Here is a 25651-nt window from a genome sequence, read left to right as displayed (position 1 = left end):
GCTGTGCGGCCTGTAAATTACTAAAGCCCAAAACTCTAAAAGACTGCAGGGTCAAAAGGTGGGCGGCCTACACCATGTCTAGGCCTGACTCCTCGCCCGCTGCCGCCGCCGAATGTGACGAGGACAGTGACTACACGGCCCCCGTAACGGAGGCTGTAGACCTCTCAAAGGAGCGTTCACGCTCCTCGTCCGTCCCCGGCCCCGACAAGCCCGGCTCACGCCCAGTTTATGGGGATGAACACCCCGGCAACAAGGACGCACACGGAAAAACACCAAAGCACATACCCCCCGGCATGCATTCGTCGAAGCAAACATCAGAAAAATATATACTTTTTATACAAAGCTCTGGTCAGCGTTTGTTTTCTCAATGTTTTTAGCCCTATTGTGTATACTCTATATACTGCCCTACTCTTCTTGAGTTAAGACTGACTGCTCAGCCACAGCTACCAGGTAAATCTGGGTGGTGCGGACTGCTACCAATTGGGTTTACTGCTTAATCCTGTAGTCTTAATCTCTTTACAGTGTTCCCCAAGGGAACTGCACAGGATTCTGCCTTACAACTGTTACGCTCACCGGGTCTCTGCGGAGGCATTGGGGCAATGTTGCAGCCCTCCCAGGGGCGAGGTCGCTCTGGTCCGACTTCGCCCTCTGTGCTTATGTGGTGACTGGTGGCAATAGGTGATGCTGCTCGGGACTGCGTCTAATTAGTTTTGGCGAGCACTCCATCCTGCTGCTTCTGGCACGGGCGCTTGTATGATCTGGACAGAGTTCCTTCCCTGGTCCCTTGAACGTGGTAGTCCAGTTCTGTTGCAACTAAGCCACTATACTTCAGTTAAGTGTTCCCGTTTGCCTTGGTCCTTCATTCGTTTTTGTTGTATTGTAAAGTTGGTTGTCTTGTATTGCTGTCCATTCCACTTTTGAGGTTTGCTCTTTTGCTTTCTTCCCTTGCAGGTGATGTTGCCGGCCCAGCAGAAGCTGCAGAGCTCGAGGCAGCAGTCGAGGGAATGAGGAACAAAGCTGCAGCGGTACAGTAGCTGGTAAATTGTTAACTAGGAGGCGCGGGGTTCAAATGCGGCGTGGCCCTAGGATGGATGTTCTAACCAGGTCTTTCTTCTTCACAGGGTCCGAGTTCATGGATGTGGAGTGTGGTGCTGCGGCGTCAGGATCAAGATCACTAGATGTCAAGATAGAAGTCTGCAGATGAAGCGATCAAGCACTGGTTTCCTGGAGGTGAGTATGCAGGAGAACGCCTGGTTTCAAAGGTAAGTAAACTGGTCCAAACGGCAGTGAGCGTTACGTTGCACTCGAGGGCACAGTAACACGAAGCATCGGCCTTAAGGATGGAGAAGCTTCTATAGCTGAGCTTCTGAAGCCACACCCACCAGGTTCAGTCTGCCTGCCACACCCAATGTCAGCACATGAAGACCAGGACTAGGGAGCCACACCCGATTAGTCAGCACATGAGGCTGTTCTCTGGAAAAAAGGCTTTCAGCTCCTGGAAAGTTCTTGTAAAATAAAAGCACTCCTGCACTGAAATAAAGTGTTCCTGCTCACATCTCTATATGAGCCTGGCGCCTCCCTGTGTTTATGAATCCCAAAGGGACATAAGTGTGTCAATTGACCCATTGCCCCCCCCATCACTAGATTGTGTGGTTTTTGTGTTCGGGAGCCTGTGGCCATGACAGCGACTTCAGGAGCCATGCTGGCAAGTTCATAGAGTGTGACTGAGGGTGTACCGTTGTTCCTCTGTGTTGGGTTAACAGGTTGGTTAGGTATCGGAGCTTGATGGGAATCGCACACCTCCAGTTTGTGCAGATGCGGATACCATGGTGGTCTCGCCCACATAGGAGCAACTAGGACGAGTGTCATCGGTTCTCTGTATCTTGTTCACCACCCTGCTCATTAAAGGAGTCGGGGGTAAGCAAATTTCCCTGACCACTTCATCCATAGGGCGTTCCACTGGGGGAACCTGGACGCGAAGTCTGGACATTGCTTGTTTTCTTTTGTAGCAAACTAGTCTATTGTGGGATAACCCCATTGAGAGAAGATGTGGTCTACGACGCTTGAGTGTAGTTGCCACTCATGTTCCTCTGGTAGGGGATCTCTGCTCAGAGTCCGCTAGTGTGTGGAGTGCCCCTGGAACGTGTTGGGAGGGTATGGATATCCCCAGTTTGAGTGCCCACCTCCATATTCTTTGTGCCAACTTGGATAGATTTGGAGAGTGTGTGGCCCCCTGTTTGTTGATATAGAACATGGCAGTTGTGCTGTCTGTTTCGAATTGGAACCGACTGGTTCGTCAGTTGCATCTCAAACGTCTGAAGTGCTTGGAGTACTGCCAATAGTTCCAGTAGGTTGATATGGTTCTGTGCAGTGACCTTTGTCCACAGACCGTGTGCTGTGTGGTAATGAGCCCCCACCACTCAGAAAGTGACAAGTGTCGTGACAACCGCTTGCGTCTCTGGATCGTGGAAGGGTTTTCCCCTTTAACAGGTTTTCTTTCGACCACCAGCGTAGGTTTTGTACCGGTGTTGGTGAAACAACCACTAGATCATCCCACTGACCACTTTCTTCAGACAATTGTTTCGCCAACCACTCCTGCATTGGTCGCATGCGCAGATGAGCGTGTGGGACTAGATAAATGCACGATGCCATCATGCCTAGTAATCGCATTGCTTTGCGTACGCTTATCTGGAGACCATCTTGATACTGGTGTATTTGCTGAAGCATGTTTTGCACTCTTTTCCTGGATGGAAAGGCTAGGCCTGTTTGGGTATCTAATACAGCTCCTAGGAACTGTTTCGATGTACTCGGTAGACTTTTTTTCGTTTATCAAGAAGCCCAATTGATGGAGAACATTTATGGTTGTGTGTTTAGTTTGCAAAGATGGGGAGTTTCTCCTGTGATCAGCCCGTTGTCCAGGTAGGGGTACACTGGGATTGCCTCCCTGCACAGGTGCAGTGCCACCACCAGTACTTTGGTGAATACCCCTGGAGCCAAAGCTATTCCGTAGGGTAGCACCTTGAATTGGTAGTGCTGGTTCGCTACTTTGAACCGCTAGTCTTCTGTGCGCTGGGAGCATTGAAATATGAAAATAAGCATCTTTCATATCCAATGTTGCCATGTAATCCCCCCGCTTCAGCAGGGGGATTACTTCTTGTAGCATAGCCATGCAGAACTTGTGGCTTTACATATTTGTTCCCAGGGAGCAAGTTTAATACTGGGCACATTGTCAGATCTTTCTTTGGTACAAGGAAGTATGTTGAATAGATACCCTTGTTTACCTCGTTTGATGGCACAATCTCGATGGCGTCTTTGAGGAGTAGCGCGTGGACTTCCTCTATCAAGAGGAGTTGTTCCTCTCTTGACATTTTCCTTTGGCGCGGGGGGGGGGGGGGAGGTTTGATGGGGATTGTAGGAGCTCCACACAATAACCTCCCTCTACGGACGATAACACCCACTGGTCCATGGTTATGCCCTCCCATGCGTGGGTGAAGTTTGAAATCCGTCCCCTGGCTGGGGGAAGCATGGGAGGGGACCTGTAGCAGGGCATCATTGTTTGGGAGGAATTCCTCCACTTCTGCCAGGGGAGGGTCTCCCCCGGCAGCGACCTCTGCGCTGGCCTCTAGGATAACCTTGGGACGCTTGTCCCTGGTTGTAATTCCAAGTTGTATTCTGGTTTTGGCTGTAACTGGAGCCTCTTTGATTTTTGCCGCAAAAACAGCGAAAATTGTTTCTTCCCCTCTGTCCGGTTGGTTTATTAGTGAGTTGACCAAGGGACTTGAGTGTTTCATACTCGTCCTTGGCTGACTTTAAAGCATCCTCCACAGCTTTGCCAAATAACACATGAGGCTTTATTGGCACGTTAAGCTAGGTTGCTTGCGTCTCTATTTTATACCCGGATTGTCGAAGCCAGGGATGGCACTTAAAGATAGTGCCTTCTACGAGAACACGTCAGGCATTATCCGCAGCGTCCAGGTTGTTTTTAATCAGACTGTTGGCAGTGGCCCTGCCTTCAGCTGCGACAAGGGAAAGTTTGGATTTCAGAGGTTCAGGAGCAGTCAGCCAGGGCTGAAACCTTGTCCCATTTAGTACAGTCGTAGCTTGCCACCAGTGTGGAATTGTTGCCAATTATTGCTTGGTAAGCTGTGGAAGTAGCCACTTTCCTATCCATGGTGTATAATTTGTTGCTCTCTTATCTGGTGGAGCTTCGGAGGCTGCTAAGGGTGTACCAGCTCGCTTTCGAGTAGCTGTGACCACCAGCGAGTCTGGCTTAAGCTGTCCTCTTATATACAAAGGATCAGATGGGGCCAGACGGAATAACTTTTCTATTCTTGGGTTAACTGCCCTTGTTTGATTGGGCATTTCAAGAGAAGGTTGTATCCTCCTTTGGACGGACTTCAAAATGGGTATAAACTGGGTGGCAGCCTTTTTGTCCCCCAGGATATTCAACATTTGTGTCTTGGTGAGTCTCTTGAGTCTCAATACCAAAAAGCTCAGCTGCTTTCACTAAAATGTCATTTAACACGGGTTGGTTATCCACTGGGGAGTCAGGTAATCCTGTGGAACTGGAGAGTCCATAGGATAAACCTCTGCCTTATCGTCATCATTATTATCCCCCTTATCCTCTTCGTCATAGTACGGAGTACCTTCCTGATATTCATCTGATTCTACATGCATGTCAAGGATCTGCAGGGATACGTGATTTTTTTTTTGGCAGTAGACGTATCATAAAGATCAGAAGAGATGAGAGATCTTTTACGTAATGGTTGGGATGATTGACAGGGCTGAGAAGTGGTAGCCTGATCAGTGGGAGCTGTATTTTGTAAGCTCTCAAAGGCTTGAGGGTGCTCTTCAAAGATGTTAGTAAAGAAAGTCATTCTGGACATTACTCTATGTTCTGAGCTGGCCATTTGGCTAAACTGGGAATAATGCCTGGGTAAAGAACAGCAGATGTAGGCAAGCCTTTATTGTACAGGGCTTCACTTAAAGTGCCCTCACCATCTTCCTGTAGGGTATCTTTTTTTAAGGTAGGCCTTTCACTCTGAGGTTTGTCCTTCGGTTTTTAAGGGACTTCTCCTTGTCTTTGTTTATCCCTATGATACAAGCTCTTAGAGGATGATTTTTTTCGAACTCTGAGTAGTTTGAAAGGTCGAGTTTTGGTATTGGGAAGGGTCTTCCCCGCGTCCTTTGACGTTCGGGATGGTGTTCCGCTGCGTCTTTCGATGTTCAGTAGACAAGGATTTATGGGCAGCGTCATAAGTCTTTTGGGGCCTGTAATGAGGCAACCAACTCTTGAAGTGCCGAGAGGACGCCGAATCTCTGCGTGTGCTTGACACATCGCCGCTGGGTATGTGTTTAGTGTGGGGAGATTGGGCGTTCTTGCCGCCGGGTGTCGTCCCCACAACAGAGCCACCAGCCTATCTTACATGGTCACGGGCTAGCACCAGGGAATGTGGAGGTTCCCCGTTACCCTCGCCGTCTGAAAGGACGACGCTGCTGCTGTCGCTGAAGGCTCCCTCCACGTCCATGGCGGCCTCCGCCTGCATGGCATGATGGGCCCAACGTTTTGTCGTACGATCTTTAAGGGTCTTGTGTTGAAAGGCTTGAGCATGCAAGCCCGACAGTGCCCTTTGTCGTGGTCCCAATTAAGACACAGGTTACACACCTTGTGCTCATCGATCCACGGAAATTGTTACAGCAAGGGCAACATTTGAACTGTGTCCTATCCATGATTGGAGCTAAGCTCATAGCAAATACTCCCCAAAAAGTTTAGTCGACCTCTGCATATACAAAGAAGGATCACTCTTCAGTATAGTATTGTAGAGATAAATCTCACTTTTTTATAGATTAACACTGTGAATCAGTAAAAATCAACAATTCAGAAAAAGACATCAAAATGGTTTGCTGACACAGAATAACAAAACAAAATACATTCAACACACGCTATACCAAAACATTTTGGAATAAACTTGCGGCACACGCATCTCTAGCACTTTGCCTGTGAAATTCATTTACTCATAGCATAGACGTCACTCTACACAGAACTCCGTCCTGATGAAGGCCGGGTTAAAGATGAGGCACACCTAGCCCACCGAAAAACGGCTGAAACACCTGGTGTAGACGCACCACTCCCTTAATCTACAACAGATTTATGCAGATTACACAAGCAAAATGATCTTTGTGTTCTTTACAATGGTTCTACATGTTTTTATAATGTCTTTTTGAAAATGCACACGATATGTGAATCTCTTGATAAATCCTAATTATCTTTGGGTTTTTGTTACACACACTATTTTGGAGTTTATTCCAAAATGTTTTGGTATAGTGTGTGTTGAATGTATTTTGTTTTCTGTTATTCTGTGTCAGCAAACCATTTTGATGTCTTTCTGAATTGTTGATTTTTATTCTGATTCACACAGCGTTAATATATAAAAAAAAAAAGTGAGATTTATCTCTACAATACTATACTGAAGTGTGATCCCTTCTTTGTATATGCAGAGGTCGACTAAACTTTTTGGGGAGGATTTGCTATGAGCTTAGCTTCATTGGACCTATTAATTTGTATATTTTGTCTTTAACTAACCCTCCTGGGTAGAATAGGTTCCCTACCAGGAGCCAAACCTATTGTTTCTATCCATGATTGGGGCAGGCAGAAGGGCAACAAAGGGAAGGAGAGGAGAAATACATTGTGATATGACCGCCCCCCCGCCACTCATTACTTTAAGGGCCGTTGGGCCTTCCAAGGCCAAAAGTCTGTCGAAGTTTCTTCGTCCGACGGTTCGTCTTGTCCTTCGATAGTTATTCTTTCTGTCCTGTTTCGACTGCCGTGTCTCGACGCGGTGAAAAATCAACAATTTTTAAACTTGTATAAAGTCAATAGGGTTAGCCGGAATTGCACTCCACGATATGCGACCGCTCACGATGGTGGAAAAAAACAGAGTGACCTAGACGCGTGAATGACCATGGGTACGGTGGACGTCACACTAGGGATAGCATTACTGGCACGCCCTGTCGACATCCCTTTCCGAATTTCGAAAACTAATATTCGGCAGCTTCCACTAGATGTCGGCCTATGCATAGCATGTGATCTAAGCAGATTCCACAAGCCTCAAATATGTATGTTCATGTTGGCACATGCCACAATCTATTCATTACTTAGCTAGCCTTTAAGAATACTTCCTCTGCTTGCGTTTCTTTGCATGTGTATACATGTAAAATAGCTTGATCTCTTCATTATGTCTGCAGCATAGATTTCTTCATCATGATCCAAAGATGTAATTTATTACGATACTTTCTTGATGCCTATATTCTCTAGTGCCTGCATCTCTTCCCAACTTACTCTACATGACGTTGAAGGTGAGGAGGTAATCATTCTTAGTCATTCAACTGTCCTGTTTCTTCCGGAATTTCATTCATACGACCATCATATTGTCTCGTATGCAGGTATTGCTTCCTCAATGGGAGCCTTGCCTCAGAGATTCTCTTTGGTATCAGTATTTTCACTGGTACCGCATGTGTTTCACACTCTGGCATCCAACATGCAGGTGCTGTGGGCGAGATGGTTGAGGTGGGGGTAGCTCATTCTCTACAGCACCAAACCAGGTTTAACCCTTTTGTTCATTTTGCCATTGTGAGGGACAGAGACAAAGGAGGAGATAGGCGTTTATGGAGTGGAGCAGTGGAATAGCCTGCTTAGTGGGAGGTTTTTCTTTGAGAATGTCCTCAACAAAGTCAGAGTCCTGGACACTCTCCTGTGTAGCGATCTGCAGCTCTTTAGGATGGTATTAAATACCGTTTGGTTATCTTTTGGCGATGACTGCCTCTGTTGAGGCGAAGAAGGCGGTTCAAGACGATTAATATCTGGGTCTGGTGGATTGAGTGGATGAGACCCAAGGCCCATGATCTGTTGGCCGACCTTGCTCCCAGTCTGGGTTCTAGTCAGCTGTATCCTGATCAAAAAGGATTGTCCTTGTAGGTTTCTTCTTGTTCTAAATACTCAAATACCTCCTCTTGATGGATTTTTGACTGAAGAACAAGTTACTCTCTCACCTGGTAACGTTCTTTCGATGGGATGGTCCGACGACGTATTCCATTTCTATGACAGTAATCACCACAGCTGTGCTGCTTCGGAAAATCTTTCGGTGTCTGCGTCCTGCGTCAATGACGTCGATACACTGTCCTAGAGGGCCTCCGTCGAGCTGACGTGACCGGATGTTATAAGTAGGACGCATGACTCCCGTAGCCTCAGTTGTAGTTTTCCCCCCCCAGAACGTGTGGCACCAAACCACTGCCAGTATGACCACAGAAAGCCTTGCGGGAACGTAAGCTGCAATCGCATAAGAAATTCTGTAGCGGGGCAGGTAGGGAGGGAGCAATATGGAGTACATCGGACTGAACATCCCATCGAAAAAACGTTACCAGGTAAGAGTAACTTGTTCTTCGAGGGGGATTGGGTCCTTCGATGTATTCCATATCTATGACAGACTCCCAAAGCAGTACCAACGTATGGAGGAGGGAAAAGAATTTAGAATATAGAAATTTAGAATGCTCAAATTGCAGAGTAAAGGACCACCTTGCCAAAGGCCAGATCCTGCCCATGGATAGAATCGAGGGAGTAGTGACGTACGAAAGTATGGACCAAAGCCGAAATGGCTGCATCACAGATGTTACGAATAGGAGCACCCCTCTGCAGGGCAGCAGATGCAGCTATACCCCTAGTAGAATGGGCCCGTAAGCCTACCAGAGGGTCCTTACCCGCCAAGCGGTAACATTCAGAAATTCCCAAAATAATCCATCTAGACAGTCTGCTTAGTCACAGTTTGTCCCAAACGCATTCCAGCATAACCAATAAAGAGCAGATTGTCCACTCTGACCTGGGACATGTGAGAAATGTAGAAACTTAAAGCTCTCCTAGGATCCAACCTATGGAGCCTCTCCTCTTCCTTACCAGGATGTGGAGGAGGATAAAATGCTGGAAGAATAACCTTCTGTCTCAAATGAAACTCGACACCACCTTCGGAAGAAAGGAAGGACGGACGAACTCTGAGGACAACCCTGTCCTTATGAAACACAGTGATGGGTGGCTTAACTGAAAGTGCCTGCAACTCACACTGCAAGCGGAAGTGACTGCAACTAAAAACACAGTTTTAAGGGTTAACAGCCTCAAAGGGATGTAAAGGCTCAAACGGTGCATCCATAAGGAATTTCAGAACAAGGTTCAAATCCCAACCAGGCACCTGGAAAGGGGCCGGCAGAAACACTGTGTCCTTTGAGAAACTGAGAAATTAAAAGAATTTAAAAATAAGAACACTCCTCAGACGAGCGCTTAAATATAGACAGCGCCGCCAGGTAACCTTTAACAGTTCCCACTTGCAGGCCCCTGTCGGCCAACGAAAGCAGAAAAGGACTACAGGAATGTCACATGAAAAAGGATTCACATTTCGTAACCCTGCACCAGTCTCAGAACTTTCTCCAAGGCAACGGTACAGGGACTTTGTTGCCAGCCGTCTGGCCGAAAGCAACACCTCCATCACGTCTTCAGGGAGGTGCCAATCCTTATACCTCAACCGTTCAGAAGCCAAGCATGAAGGTTGAGGGATCCAACCACTGGATGGAGAACCTGACCTCCCTCCTCCTCCTCCTCCTCCCCCTCCTCTCCTCCCCCTCCCCCTCCCCCCCGTGAGAGCAGGTCGTCTCGGTAGGGAAGACGACGTGGAGGGCAGATGGTTAAGTCGAGAAGGTCCGGATACCACGTCCTCCGAGCCCAAGCCGGAGCAATGAGGATCATCCAGGAACCCAACCTCCACAGCACTTGCAGGATGACAGGGACTGGAGGAAACGCATATAGCAGTGGGAAGGACCACTCCACCATGAACGCGTCTCCTAAGGCTCCTTTAGGAGGAAATTACCGCAAGCAGAACCTTTCGCACTTCCGGATGACACTGGAGGCGAAGAGATCCACCTGAGGGGTCCCCCAAAGAGCGAAGATCTCCAGGAGAATCTCCTGAGCCAGCTCCCACTCGTGAGAGATCGCGCTCTGCCTGCTCAGAGCGTCCGCGGTCTCGTTTTCGTCTCCGGCCAGATGAACTGCCGAGATCAAAACCTCCTGCTGGATGGCCCAGAACCAGAGCTTCATCGCCTCCCTGCACAGAGGAAGTGACCTTGCCCCCCCCCCTTTTTTGTTGAGGTAGTGCATGGCCAGTGTTGTCCGTCAGAATCAGGACATTACTTCCTCGCACAGTCAGCAGAAAAGCCTTCAGGGCAAGCCTGACGGCCCGCTGCTCCAGCAGATTGATATGGAGTCTGGACTCCGACGGAGACCAACGACTGCTGTCAACTCGTTGGCATGCACTCCCCATCCCACGAGGGATGCGTCCGTCACCTCCAGCCAGGGTAGCCGAAACGGAGCCCCCTGCATCAGATTGCCATCAACGGCCCACCACAGAAGGGCCTGGGCGATAGAGGGCGGCACCCGAACAGGGTCCGGCATCCTGCCGGAGGACTGCGACCACTGCATCTTGAGGGCCCACTGCAGAGATCTCATCCGCAACCTGGCCTCCGGCACCAGAAGAATGCAGGATGCCATAAGGCAGAGCAACCTCAAGAACTCTAACGCCGGGAGACTCTGGGCATGTTGAAACTTGTGCACCATATACTGAATGTGACGAGCCCTCACCTGGGGAGGAAAACACTGCCCCAGGGAAGTGTCGAGCACTGCTCCGATGTACTGGAGCCACTGGGTTGGCGTCAAATGGGACTTCAAGTTGAGGGAGAAGCCCATCCTGTGAAGGGAGTGGCAGGTGACGGACAGATGATCCAGGACTTGCTCGGGAGAGCGCGCCCTGATCAACCAATCGCCCAGGTAGGGGTAAACGTGAATTCCCCCCCCCTTTCCTGAGATACGCTGCCACCACCACCATGAGCTTGGTGAATACCCTCGGGCGGAGGTCAATCCGAACAGCAGGACCCAAAACTGAAAGTGCGAGTCGCCAACTGCAAACCTCCGGTACTTCTTGTGCTTTGGATGGATTGGCACATGAAAATAGGCGTCCTTGAGGTCGAGAGACACCAACCAGTCCTGAAGTTGAAGGGCCTGGAGGACTTGAGAAAGAGTAACCATCTTGAACTTGTCCTTCCTGAGGAGCTTGTTCAAACCGCGCAAGTCCATGATGGGTCTCAATCCCCCGTCTTTCTTCGAAATCAAAAAATAAGAGGAATACCATCCCTTGTTCCTCTCCGCTACAGGCACCAGTTCTATGGCGCCTTTCTCCAGCAGGGATTGAATTTCCTGCACAAGGAGTGGATCCGGACTCTTCAAAGAGATTCCCCGGTGGATTGTCGTGAGGCTTCTGCCGGAAAGGAAGACAGTAGCCGTGGGCTGTGATCTCCAGAACCCACACATCTGAAGTAATGGCACGCCACTCTACAAGATGCTGCACCAGCCTTCCCACCAACCGGCGAACCACGGGACATGGCCTCATGACTGAGCTGAAGCGGCTGCGGCAGTGCCTGAGGTCAAAGAGGCAACTGCCCGAGCGGCCTTGGCACCTCGCGTACCCTGTTTTCCACCTCTGGCACTCCTACGGTGGCCCCTTTGACTTGCAGCTCCTCTCCATTTACTAAAGGATGAATAATATCGAAAGGAACCTCCCCTCCATTGCTGTCCCCTAACACAAAAAGGCAGAGGTTGGCAAACTGTAGCGCTCAACAACTTCGCTGCAGCTATGGAGCTCTGCAACCTCTCAGGGTCTCGTCAGCCTTGCTGCCAAAAAGATGTTCACCATCAAAGGGCATGTTGAGGAGCCGGGCCTGCACATTGGGTGCCACGGGGTACCTCCGACAAAGCAGCCTCAAAAGGCGTTGACGGAATCAGCGTCAAGCGAGGCGCCGATGAGACAGGCCTCGAGGGCAGAGCCCCGAGCGTCTCCGTCAACAGCCTGGGCGCCGATGGAGTCGACGACTTCCTTGGAGGCAGAGCCTCTCAAGAGTCCCTCGACGACCTCAGCACCAAAGGTGTCGATGTCTTCCTCGAAGACATCACAGGCTCACGTGGTCTCGAGGGCGTCGAGGACCGGGACTTGGAACGAGTATGTCTAGAGCAACCATCCTTGTCCCACCGGGACCTCAAAGGCACCCGGTGGTCGCGACGACCGCTCGAGCCCGAAGGCGTACGAGTGGTGTCCCTAGTACGGTCATGGCCGGCGTCCTTCGACAGCACGGACGGACCGGAGGCCTGCAATTGGAAAATCGCCATCATCTCCTATCGGAAGGAATCCCATTCCTCTGGAGTGGAATGCTTGTTGGGACAAGCAACCCGCCGATGGGCGGAGTCCTCAGATGAGGATGGGGAAGGCGACCAGTGACGGTGCTTCTTTGAGTGCCTTGAAGAGGCAGATTAATGGCAAGACCGACTCCTGGACTGAGACCCCCCCCCGGACTCACTATGACGATGCGGAGAGTCGCCCCTCGAATAGTCTGTTGAAAGTCCAGTGGATCGCGACTTCTGGGGCTTGGCTACCTTACCCCACCGACAGCTTCTTCTTACGCTCCTGCAAGGCCTTCGATGTAAGCGGCTGGAAGTCTACACAATCATCCGTATTGTGGTCCTCCCCGAGGCACCAGAGGCAAGCGCTGTGCCCGTCAGTCAACGACATCTTGGACCTGCACACCCGAAAGTTCTTAAAACCCGACCGCGGGGTCAAAGAAACTGAAGACATTTCAATACACAAACGAACAGGTTCAAAGAACCGAAAGAACAGGATTCAGTAGAACCGAGGCACGCCGAGGGCTCCGAAGCGAACACATTTGTGGAAAAAACGTAACTGGGGCTACGGGCGTCATGCGTCCTACTTATCACATCCGGTGACAACGGCTCGACGGAGACCCTCGAGGACAGCGTATCGACGTCATCGATGCAGGAGCCGAAAGATTTTCCGAAACAGCACAGCTGTGGTGATTACTGTCAGATATGGAATATGTCGGAGTCCACAATCCCCTCGAATGGGAAGCTTCTGCAGCATTGGTGGAACAGGGCAGGAGTCCTCCTCCCTAGGTTTCTTGGGAGTAATGTATTTTTCTGTGAAGTCTATGAATTGGACAGCTTATCCATATAATTCAGAAATCTCTGCCTAGTCCACAGAGATGATGCAGAGGGGCCTGGATGAGGAAAGGGCTGTTCAGAAGGGGGGAGATTTACCCAATAAAGCCCTTGAGAGGCTGAATGGATTCAGAGTACTCCTCTCGACGAGAGGGGGTGCCACGTTGCTCTTCCACTTCCAAATAGCCGTGAGACTCATGTAATTTTGGCGGCTGAATGCTGGGTTTCCACACGACTGTAGGCGTTGTCGCCCTTGAACGACATATCGGCACTCATGTGCTTTTCTGTGGGAACGCCCTTAAGGGAGGAAGGCCCAGTTGCATGCCAAGAAGACTGTTGCGGGGAGGGCACCGGACGTTGAGGTTCAACATGCGCCGTCAAAGTTTTCAGCAGGCCTGTAGGCATTTGCCGCTTCAACGTGTCGGTCAAGGAGGCCTTAGGGGTTGTGTGCTTTTGCTTAGGTGGTGCGTGTGCGCCCTTGTCACCGGGGTATTAACTTCTCATAACAGAACCGATAGTCTGTCAGGGACGGGCATCTGGGAACCTGAGGGTTCTGCATAAAGGTCTAGGTCTCTGAGATCGGAGCCATAGCTGCAGCTGGAATACCCGTCCGAAGCGATGGCACCGACGGGGTAATGACCCTCTGCCTGCATTGCATAGGCTGCCCACCGCTCTGTCCGTCTGTCCTTTAACGTCTTGGGAAAGAGTTTGCAGGACTTACAAAAATGCTCGTTATGGTCACAAGGTAAGCAATTATAGCGATGTCTTTCCACAAGAATTTGCTGTTACACGACAGACAAAATTTACGACGGACAAAATGTAAAGGGTGTCCGCTCTATAGCGGAGGGAGAGACGGCAGCCAGACCAGAAAGGGCAAGAGGGGAAAAGGAAATTCATTCTTGAAAAGATTAAATCCCAGGCCCCACTCTCCCTAGTGTACAGGCCGAGGCCACGCGCTCGATCAGCACACCAGTCACCAAGCAGAAGTGTATGTTTTCAGCGGCTGTAGTCCACGAAGCAGTCGAAGAGAAGTAGTTGAAGACTAGAGTGCCCACAGTTTGGTGCATTCCTTTACGCCTAAATAATTAGCACAAAGTTCCTCTTGGTGGTCTCGGGGATGGCAGTGGTTGCACACTATATGGTTGTCCTTCCACAGGTATTGTCCATTACAGCTAGGACAGAATTTAAATTGAGTTCTTTCAATGGTTAATTATAATGGTAAAGGCAGCTAGACAAGGGTTGTATGTACAGGTAGTGGTGGTATGCATTCTCGGATAAGGGATAGGTAATCAGTCCCCCCCACTGCAAAGCCGAAGCCTGGTGTAAACCGAAGCCAGTCGCCGAATCGGAGGCTCGTCAGATTTGGCAGTCAAGTCTTCAAGTTGTTCGTTGATAATGTGCGAACAGTGGCCGTCGAAAGATAAGTTAATAACTCTGAAAATGTAGCAGGACTAGAGACTCTGAAACATATCCGACCACGATGGTGGAAAGAAATAATCCGAGGCACATCAACACGCGAGGAATCATGGGTACAGTAGACACCACAATAGGGATAATATTACAAACACGTCCAGTCGATGTCCCAGTTTGAAATTCGAAAACAAGATGTGCAATACTCAGCGTCTACCACTAAATTCTCGGCCTATGCAAAGAATGGGATTCTAAGCAGAGCCACAAGCCTCAGAAATGCATTTTATTTTTCGTGATGTGATAGTATTACCTGTGCATAGTGTGCGAAACCTGAATTGCCTCCCTAGCTAGTCCCTGGGGATCGGCCATCCAGGTGGCCAGGACACAGCAATCGCTATTGGATCCAGTTCCTGGGGGGGTGGAACAGTGCTGGAGGATCACCTGGATGGGGGTCCTCATGGAGTCGGGGACCGACGGTTGAGATGTGGTATCCCCCTTAACACCTTTGCCCCATCCAACCACGTAGGACATTCAAAACCCCTACCCCTTCAGACACACACTTGCACGACTCACTAGAGAACGGACTAACAGACGTTTACCTGACATGTCCCAATACAAGGGTCAGGCAACTGATCAGAATCACACACACACACCCAACGGCCCTTTCCCTTCTCCGTAGGGATAAATAACCAGGTTACTCACCGTAGTGACCACCTTATTCCTACCGTCCCCTTTCCTTCATACTTTTGGGAGATTCCCAAGCACTTCTTACAGGAACTATGCGTGGATGGAAAAAACCCTTATTGAAAGGATCTTAAGCACAGCCTGACCAAACTGGGCATCAGCTCTTGAACTCCGGTCTAGACAATGTTTACAAAAACCGATGGTGAGGCCCAAGTAGCTGCCTTTGCAATGGTCTCCCAGGGGACATTTCTGAAAGGCAACTGCGGCTGCCTTGCCCCGCACCACGTGTGCATGAATACCTTTAGGAGGCATCATTCCTTGAACGGTGTAAGACTCCGTAATGCAGGCCACAATCCATCGGGAGGCCTTAGAGGCCTGCTTACCTTGCGGATTACCAAAGGTGACGAACAGTTGAGAAGCGCACCCAAGTTCGGAAGTTCTGTCGAGATAGAACTTAAGAGCCCTTCTAACATCCAGACAGTGAAGAACCCTTTCCGCCTCTGAAGCAGAGTTCGGGAAAAAGACAGGCTAGGAAATATACTGGTCTAGATGGAACTCAGAAACCACCTTCGGCAACAAAGCGGGGGTTTGTCCGTTCGACCACCTTATCCCTGTGAAAAGCCAAGAAGGGATGTTCCACCGACAAAGCTTGGAGTTCACTCGCGCGCCTTGCCGAAGTGACGGCCACCAAAAAGGACACCTTCCATGAGAGGTGTTTGAGGTCCACCGTGGCCATTGGCTCGAAAGGCTTATGGCACAACGCTGTCAGGACCACATTTATATCCCAACGCCGGGTGCGGACTGCGAATCAGAGGATAAAGGCACGTCAAGTCCACAAATTGTCTCTTAACCACTGGATTAGACAGAGTAAGAACATTGGTCCGTAGATAGGTAGGCGGAAACCGCCGAAAGATGAGTTCTACATGACAGAACGTGAACTCCCGACTCGGCTAGGTGGGATACAATGGACAGTACCATGTCAATTGTAGCCTGCCTTGGGTTAATCTACTTGTCTAAACAAGAATGACGGAACCTAAAGCCATTTGCTTTTGTACTGGGACCTAGTCGAAGGTTTTCTGGCTGCCTGGATAATGCGCATGTTATCTGCGGACAGGCCAAGATGTTCTAAAGACCTGAACTGCGGCACCATGCAGCCAAGCTGAGTGATTGTGGGGAGTGGTGCCACAGTTGTTGTTACCCGGGTGAAGAAGATCGGGGTCACCGGTAACATGAGCGGCGGATACACTGATAGGTGTTGATGTTCTGAGAACCAAAACCTGGCCGGCCACCACGGGGCAATGAGCAGAAGAGAACAGTTCACCGAGTTCTTCAATTTGCAAATCGTCCGATGAAGCAGAGGCGGGAAGGCATAAGCCCTCATGTTGTGCCATGGAATTTCAAGAGCATCCCCCAGAGAGGATGCTCCCAGTCCGTTTCTGTAGGACTACAGAGGAAGCTTCTTGTTTGCCGCCGTAGCGAAGAGGTCCACTTCCGGAGTGCCCAGCGCAGGAAAATCCACGAGAGGACCTCTGCCTTCAGTTCCCACTCGTAGCGGACTATCGTCCGCTGACGGAGGGCATCTGCCGTAACATTCAGCTGGCCCGGAATGTGTACTGCAAGTAGCCAAACACCATGCTGAACCGCCCACTCCCAAATCTGGATGACAGTTCCACGAGCGGGGGAGACTTGGTGCCCCCTTGCTTGTCGATGTAAAACATTGTCACTGCATTGTCCGTGCGAATCCGGACCACCTTGTTGGCTATGATCGGTCTGAACGTCTTGCGCGCTAGGATGATCGCCAGGAGCTCCAGATTTATGTGGAGGAGCTTGTCCTGAGGCGACCAAAGATCCAAGACCTGAAGATCCAACATCGCACCCCACCCCAGAAGGGAAGAATCTGTCGTGACCATTACAGTCTGAGCTAGGTCCTGAAACCCCTCCCCACCGACAGGTTGCGCTGAGACGACCACCAGTCCAGGTCTGTTCTCATGGAAGCCGGAATTATCATCAACTTGGAGACCGGATCCACAGCCTAAAGCCAAGAACTCCGAAGAGCCATCCCAGTCTGCCTCATCTTGAGGCAAGCAAGAGGAAGCGCCAAAACGCACAAGGCCATGAGGCCCAGAAGCCTCTGGAACCACCAGGCCGACATGCTCTCCGACTGCGCAAACATCTGACATGTGGCCAACAGATCCGCCATTCTGTCCCCGGTCAGGTACACTCTGCAGTCGATCGTGTTCCAGCGAAAACCCAGGAAGATCAAGTCCTGAGAGACCGTCGCAGAAGATTTCTGCCAGTTCACCCACAGCCCGAGGTGGAACAGGAGCCGGAGGAGAGACTGAAGATTGCAGGCAGTTTTCAGCAGACAAGGACTGCACAAGAGCCAGTCGTCCAAATACGGATATGCATGGATACCCTGCATACGAAGATAAGCCGCGATCTCCGACATCTTCGTTAAGACCAGCGGTGCTGAACTTAGGCCAAAAGGAAGCACTCGAAACTGGAAATGCTCCTCTCCCACAGAGAAACAGATATCGCCTGTGTGGACCCCTGATGAGCATATGCATGTAGGCCTCCTGAAGATCCACCACGCAGAGCCAATCGCCCATCTGAAGGGAAGACCGTACCTGGCCGGGCATGATCATCTTGAATTTGTTTTGGGGTAGGAAAAGATTGAACTGGGAAAGGTCTAGGATGGTGCGCAGGCAAGCATGGTTGGGTTTGGGCACTGTAAACAGCCGGGAGTAGAAGCCCTCCCCTCGCTCCCCAAGAGGAAGGGGTTCCACAGCTCTGAGGTCCTGCAGTTTCTGCACCTCGGCTTTTAGGGAGGGCAATCCCGACTGCTGGAAAGGAGGGTTGAAGGGTGGGGTAGGGGTAAGCGGAAGCCCGCCCGAGCGACTGACAAGACCCACCTGTCCTTGGTGATGGTCTGCCACACCTCCCCAATGAGACGCAGTGCGTCCTCCCACCGGGGTCTCGTGCGAGCGAGGAAAACCCTCATTTGGCAAGCTTTTCAGTGGTGTTACCACCTGAACCCGAGGAGGAGGCTGAGGAGTGGGAGAAAAACCGAGTCTGTTGCTGCCTCCGGCGGTTATTACCCGGAGTATCCACTCTGCGGGATTACCGGTCTAGGTGAAGGGGTTTTAACCAGGACTGACAAGGACTTAGCTGTCTGGGTGCTTTCCTTAGTTTTGGTAAGCTCCACATCCGTTGTGGAATGAAAAACGTCCTTACCGTCAAACGGCAGGTCCAACACCTTGTCCTGTACCTCCTTCGAGAACTTGGTGACATGCAACCACGCCTGTAGCGAGGTGTCAACACCAATCATAAGGCCCCGAGCTGACATGTCGACGTGATGAGCCGCGGCCTCAAGCAGATCCTGGGCCAAGACTCTGGCGTCGGGTAAACCCGCCTTAAAGTCTTCCAGCTTCTCGACCAGAATGAACTCCTCGAACTCTGACAGACCTTTCCACATCTTCATGTTCGCCCCGCCAACACATGGTTGGACTACAATGGTTACACAGTTTATCCTTCGAGGGAAATTTACAGGAAGGGCAACATCTGTAATGAGTTTCCTCTACAACTAGTGCCGGAGGTCAGTGGGATAAACTAGATTATGTGGGTTTGAAAACAGACTCAAAAATGCGTTAAATCCCCCCCCCACTCTCCCTACTGCAGGATGAGTTTTAGGCAATTTTCTTAATGACGAAAAGTCCAGAGTGTGGCTTTTCCCAGACCCTGTGGACCTTGGCCAAAACGTCCTTCTGCAAGAACAGGCCAGTATGCTCCGAAGGAGACAAGGTGTACGCCCCCGAAAGAACACCATCCTGCGGAGCGGGTGCCTCGGGCACTGGAACATCCAATAGGCCCATCATGTCCAGTACCCGGTCGTGAAAAGCTCTAATAGAGCGGGGCTGGTCTTCGCTGTACTTCTCGCCCTGCGCATCATCCGATAGGTCAGTATCCTGCTAAACTGTGTCAGGCACCGTCCTGTCCACGGGGGACAATGGGGGCAAGAGTGGAAGGGTCAGTGGAGGCACTGTAGGCAAGGGTGGAGCCGGCAGAACCACTGGTGGAACGTGTGGAGCCGGAGGCGAAGGTGGGCACATCTCCCTAAAAAGAGCCTTGAAATGCTCTCTAATGGTGTCGGTACGCATGAGCGTCTGAAATTTGCCGAAAAAGGCATCCTCCGGAGACAGTTTTGGAACTGCCGGAGAAGGCCTCTCATGAGGAGGATAATTTGAAGGACGCAGAGGGGAAGGGTTGCCACACAACCCCCATCCCCCAAAGAATCCATTATAATCGAAGGTGGTGAACCCACAAGCAACGAGACATTGTGCGGCAGGGGCATCCAGGCGTTCCAATCATAAAATGGACGAAACGGATGCGTACAAGAAATGTTATGTTCACCCGCGTAACCAACTCCTACATCTGAGGCCGATGGCGTAGTTGTAGGGTGAGAGCACAAAATGGCTGCTGTGGTCATGGCGGGAACAACTGCCATTTTGCCATCATCTGAGGGGAACTGCGGCACGTGTGGAAGTGAGGCAGGGGTCCCTGTCGGTGGGTCAGAGGTCTTAATTTTAGCCTTCACATAAGGCACCTCCGCCGAGCCGGTACTATGTGGCCTGGAATGTTTCTGCAACATACCAGTGGCCAAACTAGCCTCCACAGGAAGGACCTTGGCACTGCCGGTAAAGGAGGAACTTTCACTCCTTGCCCCCTCAACAGTTCTGGCGTCACCACAAGGCCTCTCAGAAATGTTGGTCGCTTTAACCTCTGCACAAGGGACCTAGGTCCGGTTACTAGCGTGGACCTCGAACATCTCTAGCTGGCTTTGTGCTGCAATCCTTCGGTCTGCAGGTAGGCTGCCAATAGACCTGAAGGACAGAGGCTTGAAAGACATTTACATAGCCTGCCATAGCGCCGGCAGTAGTACTCATAAAAAACACACTTCCCTATTTGCAAGCAGCTAGCGCCCGATTTCCTTGTGCACTGCGGCGCCCGCAGAGACACTCTCCTTTGTGCATGGTACTGTTTGTGCTGTGGCTATAGGTCGGAGCGTATCCATTTCTGTTTCCAGTCAGCCGAGAGGGATGAAGGTGGCGTGGCAGGCTTTTCTCCCCTCTTCTGGAGTTGTAGTAGGTGGGTTGTCGGCGTGGCCGGGGTGGCAGTCTGCCTGCGGGCTAGGAGTTGAGCTGTATCCTGGTGGAGGAGAGACCTCCCGGACCAAGTTGAGGGCCTGAGCGTAATTTCCCAGGAGGTCTCTTGCTAGCTTGTCTGGGGTGTACTCGTGGTCCCATTTGAATGGACTGGGCGCAGACCCTACAAAAATATCTTAGAGTGGAAGCTGTGGAGGCCACCATGCAGGCTGGGGTTCAATTGGAAGCTTCTGAGGCTCTGTGTGAGCCACAGCATGGCAGCCCTGCTTGAGGCGATACAAGGCTTTAGAGCGGATGTCAAACGCCTGGATTCACTGGACAAGAAGGTGGACGCCGTAGAGGACCGTGTCCAGGTCCTTGAGGCCAATCAAACCTCGGCAGACCTCTTTGAGACGCAATTTGACAGGAGGCTGGCTGACCTTGAGAAATGGAATGAGAAAGTCATCCTCAAATTGGATGACTTGGAAAATAGGGAGCAGCGCTCTAATCTAAGGTTTTTTGGTATGCCAGAATTGGAGGGGGAGTCTCAAGTGGACATTGTGAAAGGGGTCAAGGCGATTGTAAGTAGCCTCTTTGGTAGTGAAAACACTAGTGAACCCACAATTGATAGGGCCCACAGGGCGGGAGGGCGGGTGAGCCGCGTAGAGTTCTTGTGAAGTTTCACTACTTTGCTGAAAAAGCCAAGATCCTGGATTTAGCTCATAGGAAGGGTCCTGTTGACTGGAAAGGTGCGCAAATTAAGATTTTTCAGGATCTTTCGGCGCTCACCCTTGCCCGACGGCACCTTTGTGGACCCTTAACGAGGTGGTTGCAGTCCAAGGGAGTGCGTTATAGATTGGGCCACTCGTTCTCCCTTGCTTTTGAACTAGATGGCTACAAATACTCTTTCCTCAGAAACTAACATGCACTGAGTCTCGTGAAGTTTTGGGAGACCCTCTGCCCCCCCTTTCTAAAGACGATGCACAGGGGGAGAAGGGGCCAGATAGAGACAGTCCTTGCCCAAAGGGCATAGGAAATTCAGGAGAGTGGCGCCCCCGTCACTGAAGCAGCTGGCGCCTTGATGTTACTGGTGGAGATTGGTGTGCTGGTTGCTGTTGGGTTTTATAGGGGCATTTGTCCTGCCCCGTTTGATCTTGGCTGATCTCCTGTGCGACGGGTTCTTTGTTTTGTCTCAGGTCCATGATGGGGTCTTGGAAACGGTGGGGGGGGTGGCATATACAGGTGGTGGTGTTGGGAGCTTGCTTTTGACTGGGGATGGGGGGCTCAAAATGTTCTTTGTTTATATGATGTGGGAAGCGGCCAGGGGGAGGCGATCTCTGGTGGCCTGGTAGCTCGGCGAGGGGATGTCGCAGTCTATCCAGGCGCTCGGAGAGTTGGGGATGTTGGGATGGTTTTGGGTGGATAATGGGGGGTCTAGTTTTCCTAGTTCTGGGTGTGGGTTTTGGGTTGTTGGGGTCTGAGAAGTAAGGGGTATATAGGCCCTTGTTTGGTCTCCTTTGGTGCATGTGAGCTGGAGGTGCGGGTACTCGTGTGGTTTGGAAGCGGGTGGGACAATTTCTTTGGATCTATTTAATGGCCGATTCCATGCAGCAGTTGATGGTGGGGTCCCTGAATGTGAGGTGATTGAATTCTCCTACGAAAAGGTCCCTGGTAACGAGGGAATTTACTAGGCTTCATTTGCACTTCCTCTTTGTGCAGGAATCTCACTGGGTTAGGGGGAAACAGCAACCCTATCGAGCTAAAGCTATCCAATATATGTTCCATTCCTCGTATGTGTCGAAGAAGCGGGGAGTGGTGTTGGTTTCCCTCAAGGCTCTTTATTCCAAAAGCTCATAGGTCTGATCCGGAAGGGCGCTACATTATGGTTAAGGGGACAGTGAAAGTTAGGATGATTACCCTGGTAGGGGTCTATGCCCCAAATGAGGCGCAAGATAGTTTTTGGGAAGGTGTGGGGGGGGGGGTGGGAAGAGTCCATTCGGGGTTTTGTGGAGGGTGCTCCGATACTGGGTGGGGACTTTAACATGGTCCTTTGGCCGGACAAGGACAGGAAGTCGCTTTCCCCCTGTCCCGACCAGCGGGTTCAGAGGAAAATGGCGGATTCATTTTGACGAACCAATGAGGGCTTGGGCTTGGTGGACGTGCATTCCGTTGAAGGCAACCGCAATCCTCTTTTCACTTTTTACTCTGCGGTGCATGGGGCATTTTCTAGGATAGATCTCGTCCTAGTGGATTCAGCGCTTCAGGATGGCGTCTCGAACTTTGGTGTGGAGGTTGTTCCGTGGTCCAACCACGATCTTGTTAGGGTCTCGTTAGGGGTTCCCCCGCAGACTCCAACTAGGGCCTGGTGGATATGTAACGATTTGTTGCTTTTAGATAAGGGGCTTAAGGAGTCTCTTTTGGGTTTAATTAATGAATACTTCCTTCTTAACGACACAGGGGAGGTGGATGTCCTAAGTGTGTGGGATGCATTTAAAGCCACGGTTAGGGGCTTACTCAGAGATGGGTGCAAGGAGAAAGAAGGCGCGGGGCAGGGAGGAGTTTAAATTGAGGGAGCAAATAGCTGCCATTTAGCCAGGAGGAAAGCTGAAGTCCCAGATGGCCCTGGGAAAATGCGAAGAACTCCAGAAGCTTAAAGCTGAATTATCTGCCCTGCTCGTGGGACAAACCAAACGAAAGCTGGCATTTTTGAAACAGCGGTATATGGAGCGGGGGGAAAAGGAAGATAAGATCCTGGAGTGGCACTTAAGGGAGCTTCGAAACAGTAGGAGGGTGAACCGTATTGTGGCTCAGGAAGGGAGTTCTGCAAGACGATATGATAGCAGCAGAATTTGGGCGGTATTACCAGGGTCTTTACTCGTCGGAATATTCAGGGGACGGGGCTGATGTGGACCGTTTAGATTTACTGCATATTCCTCGACTCTCGGATGAGGGTGTCGGTGTGTTGGAGCTCCAGATCTCCCCCCAGGAGGTGGCAGATACTATCTCCTCCTTGAAGTGTGGCACAGCCCCGGGAGAGGATAGTTTCACTGTCCGGTTTTATAAGACATTTCGTGCCGTGGTAGCCCCATTTCTGGCTAAGGTGTTTAACTCTGCTTTGGAATCTGGTTCTCTGCCCCCCTCCATGATGTCAGCGCTCATTGTAGTGCTACCAAAAGATGGGAAAGATCCTGCGCGGTGTCAGTCGTATAGACCCATTTCCCTTCTTAACGTGGATGTTAAGATTTTAGCTAAGAGCTTGGCGAATTCGCTAACTTCCTTCCCTCCCTGGTGCATGGTGACCATGTCGGATTCGTCTCCGGGTGACAGGGAACGGATAATGTGAGGAAGACCATGGGGCTAATGCATGAGGCGTCGAAGCGTGGTTTGTAGGCCCATCTCTTGTCGTTAGACTCCGAGAAAGCCGCGTAGAGCTTTACATGGGGAAGGTGTTACGGAAAATGGGCTTTGGCGACAATTTCTTTTTTAAGTGGGTGGCTGCGCTCTATAATGGTCCTTGTGCTAGGGTGTTGGTAAATGGCTGCCTGTCGTTGGGGTTCTCGCGCTCTCAGGGCACGGGCCAGGGATGTCCCCTCTCACCTCTGTTATATGCACTGGCGATGGAACCTTTTGCTGTTGCGGTCAGGGTCGACGAGGGTCTTACGGGGGTACAATGTGGAGACCACAAATTTAAATTCTTTGTTTGCAGATGATATTTTAGTGCACCCGACGGGTCGAGTGGCTCTCCCGCGATTGCTGGGTCTGATTCGTCGGTTCTGGTTTTTCCTCGGGGTTAAAAGTGAATCTGTCCAAGTCCTGCATTATGCCCATGGGTGGGGTAGACATCGAAATTGAGGGGAGAGAAGAAATATATGGGGTGCGTGTGGAATGTGCGTTTACTAGGTATCTGGGCATCGATATTCCCAGGGATCTAGATAAGGTGTTTGAGCTAAATTTCCCTCCGCTCCAGGCAAAAATCAGGAGCGATCTCTCAAGGTGGGCCCCTTTGACCCTTTCGTGGTTTGGGCGTATGGTGGTGGTTAAAATGAATATTCTTCCGAGGCTTCTCTACCTTTTCATGTCCCTTCCGCGTTTGGTGCCGGATTCCTTCTTTGCTGCCTTGCAATCGCGCATCCTCCGTTTTATTTGGAATGGAGGGGACCCAGAATTGGCTTAGCTACTTTGACCCTTCCCTAGTCCTTTGAGGGCTTCGGGTTCCCGGACTTTAGAGGGTATTTTAAGGCAGCTCAGTTGCGAGTTATGCTGGAGCATTTGAGGGACGACCTGCGAACATATTGGACGTACGTGGAGGATGTTCAGGTTCATCTGAGAAAGGTTAGGGACTTCTTGTGGGCTCCTCTGAGCTCTATTCCAGAGCCCATTAGAACACACCCTGTTCTTGCTGTCTTGTGGTCGGCTTGGAAGCCCTCTAGAGACAATAAGCTGCTTTCCTCTGGACATTCCCCCCCGTCATCTTTGTGGGGTCCTCCGATTAATTTGGGCACGAAGGAGTTCCGAGAATCGCAGGCCTGGTCTGATCAGGGGATGGAAAGGGCTGCTCAACCGTTCGATGGAGGGTCATTCTTGGAATATCTCCGGGTGGCGGAGGGATTGGAGGGGAAGCCACCCTCAGACCGAGTATTTGAGACTTAAGGGCATTCTTACCAAGGCACGGTGGGTGACTGATTTATCACGTTCATTGACGACTCTTGAGAGGATTTTTTTGGAGGCCAAGTCCAGGAAGGGTTCCCTCTCCAAGATTTATGAAGTGCTCATTTCCTCTAGCCTGGTGGGTAGGCAGTCGTTTAAGCGTATTTGGGAGGAACGGTTAGGCATGTCTTTGGACGACCGAACTTGGCAATTAGTGTTTAGGTCGGTGTTTTCTGGGGGGACTGTATACAGCGGCAATGGAGCATAATTTTAAGGTTTTGCACTCCTGGCATCGTGCTCCGGTTGCCTTTCTAAGATGTTTGTAGATGTGTCCCCATGGTGTCCTAGACTGTGTTCCAATAAAGGTACATGGTTTCATATGTGGGAGTTCCCGGTTATACGGGTTTACTGGACGGAAGTGCTCAGTTGGATCAAGGACATCCTGGGAATATGTCCATCCCTGCATCCGCTTGAAGTTCTTCTGGGCACTCCCCTACCTGATAAAGAGGTGGGTTCCTATTTGAGGGTAATGGGGGCCATGTTAAGGGCAGGGAGATTGGCTGTGGCTCAGAGGTGGAAGAGTTCCGTAGCGCCCTCCAAAACAGAATGGCTTACCAAGTTAATTGCTATCTTTGAGTATGAGAAACTTTCTGCTATTGTCAATGATTCTATG

The sequence above is a fragment of the Ambystoma mexicanum genome, chromosome 3p, assembly GCF_040938575.1.
Source record: "Ambystoma mexicanum isolate Mex_15411 chromosome 3p, UKY_AmexF1_1, whole genome shotgun sequence".
In the NCBI taxonomy this organism is placed as follows: domain Eukaryota; kingdom Metazoa; phylum Chordata; class Amphibia; order Caudata; family Ambystomatidae; genus Ambystoma; species Ambystoma mexicanum.
The sequence above is the reverse complement of the archived record's forward strand: the minus strand, read 5'-3'. Positions refer to the sequence as shown.